Source organism: Gopherus evgoodei, chromosome 10 (assembly GCF_007399415.2).
Source record: "Gopherus evgoodei ecotype Sinaloan lineage chromosome 10, rGopEvg1_v1.p, whole genome shotgun sequence".
Lineage (NCBI taxonomy): Eukaryota > Metazoa > Chordata > Testudines > Testudinidae > Gopherus > Gopherus evgoodei.
This window is the reverse complement of record NC_044331.1, coordinates 9,314,578-9,317,267: the sequence shown is the minus strand read 5'-3', so window position 1 is coordinate 9,317,267 and position 2,690 is coordinate 9,314,578.

Genomic DNA, 2,690 nt, shown 5'->3' with positions numbered 1-2,690 from the left:
CAGAAATGAAGGTGCCAGTCCTGCAAACTGCTCCAGGCAAGTGGACTCTTGTGCCCACATGAGACCCCATGGTCTGGGTTGGGGTTGTGAGTGTATAGATCTCATTTTAGGATCGGGGCCTTTGAGAAGGGATTGCAGAAATATAACTCCTCCACCCCCAATACAAGTGAAGTTTAACATCTACATTATTTCAGTAAGCAGTGCTTTTTCTGTCTAGTTACGGTATAACTGCCAGCATCTCCCCAGTATTACAGGTGTATCCATTTCAGTTAAACATAACAGATAAGATAATAAGAATGATCTATGCTGAAGCAGAGAGTGGTGAGGTTACAGTTTGTGGGACCCACAGCAGGGAAATTACAACGGAGACTCAGAAAGCACATGGCCTTGCCTACTGCGGAAGGGGCTGACATGAGTTGCTTCTTACTGAAGTGGCAGACCATGGATGGGGTTGTGAGTTACCCCTCCACCTCTATATTGCTGTGGGACCTGCTGTCATTGATTTTTCATTTAATTTTACAACTGACTTCAATGGAGGCAGGATTGGGCCCCAGGAGCAGTCTAAGCCATGGATTTCTAAGTGTGGCACACTGCTTTGGATAGAGTGAGACTCCAGGCAGGTGCTTGTCTCACTTGTGTTTAATATCAACTTCTTCACCTTCTTTGTGGCAGACTCTGCATGTGCCTCTGCAGCCCTGTTAAATGTCGAGAACTAGCACAAAGGTCTGGCTGCCCCAAAGAATCTCTAGCCCAGGGTTTATTCTTATTCCATAAAAAGTTGCTAAAAGCTTTATCCCAAAAGGGAAGAGGAATAATTGGGATATCTTAAAGATATGGGTAGCCTTCATTTGCAATTTATGGTTGTGTCCAAACTGCTAGAGGGCAATGAGACTACTTTTTCTGTGCTTTATTTCACTACAGCCATGTAGTTATAGACAGTGATTTGCAAAATTCCTAGAAGGGGAGAAGTCACTGGAAAAGCCTTGCAGCTACAGACCAAGGAGCATGTCATAGTCTATTTAGCAAATGACCATACAAAGTATAGAAAAATCAAAAGAGGAGAGGAGGAAAAATACATTCACTAGGTATGAAAAGTTACTTAACATTCAGAGCCAGGGAACAAATAGTTCTGTGGTGTGAGGTCACGAGAGACAGGGAGCTTCTGTAGGTACCTAATTTCCTGCAGTATTAATATAGATACAGTAAATCATTTCAAATACTGTCAATAAAAGAAGCCAAGAAACTACTGGCATTGCATCTCACATAATCATTAAAGTAAAATCCAGAAAGCTCATCTCTCTAGGCCCCCTCTTCCTGGCCAGTGCACGATTGCTTCCTGCAGTATATTTGCTATGTTTTGTATTAAATGTTTCAGGTAATTGGCATAATAGAAGTAAGAGATGGGAAAATCTTATTAGACCACTGAAATCCATCCCCTTGTAAATGAAGGATGGTTTCCCTGGTAGAGGTGTAGCAGATATTAAACTGGTACTAGATTTTTAGACAAAAGGCCATTCAGTAGCTAGGTTTACTTGGTCTTGTCGCAGGACAGAGGGCTGGACTTGGTGACTTCTCCAGGTCCTTGACATCTCTACATTTCTATGATTAGTACATTCCAACTTCATTTTTACTTCTGACAAAGCAAATCTGCAAAGCCTGAATTTGTTGACCTATTTTGGTCAGGGCCAAATCCTGACATCCTTACTCTCTGATTTTATTTAGTGTTTACTCAGGCAAAAATGTATTGAGCGAGAACTAAGGACCGAATGAGGACTAAGTAAGTGGGCAAGATTTGGCCCTGCTTTTTGGCAGGAGATGTGGAGATGTGCTGCTGACTCAGCTCTTCAGGCTGCCGGGGTGGGCAATGGAGAAGTATCTCTGCCATCCTGGAAGAGGGTATAGGGCTGAGTGCAGTGGCAAATTAGCCACTGGGCCAACAGGGCCATGCCTAGGGGCCTTGACCTGTTGGGGTGCCCCTGTGCACTGACCCTGCTCCCCAGCTGGAGCACTGGGTGGGAAGAGCAGAGCAAGCCCCCGGGTCCCAACCCCGCTCCCCGGCAGTCAGACAGGGCTAGCCCCTGCACCCTGACCCACTTTCTGGCAGGAGTGCCGAGTGGGCAAAGCAGGGCAAGGCCCTGCACCTCAACCTCATTTCCCTGGCAGGAGTCAGGAGTGGGGCTGAGGCACTGCAGGTGGAAGGGTTGGGGAGGGATCCCTACTTGCTCTGGTCTAGGTGCCCCACAAAACCCTAATCTGACCCTGGCTGTGTGCTTCCTGTCCCCAGGCTTCTGAGAGATTGTCTGAAATGCAGTCAGTTCTTGCTAGCTTGTCTTTTTCTGGTGGCTGTGAAAAGTTTGTCACAGCTGAGGGCAACTGCACCTATATTCCCCTCTGTGCAACGGCACCTACTCTAGGCTCACAGTTCCTCAGCCATCACATCTCCCTACCTCCTGATCAGGGTTTTTCCAGATTGCCCAGTTTCCTGCCTAAACTGTGATATTTTCAGCAAGCCAGACTTCCCAAACAGGTCAGTGTCTGGGCTATGCTTTCTCTCCAGAGGTTCTGAACAGCATAACTGCCTGCAGTTATAAGTTACTAGACAGCTCTCCATAACCAAGCACATTTATTTTAAGGTGAAAGCATCAAAAAGAAAACATTAAAAATAATAAAAGAACTTACATGCCTGCTAA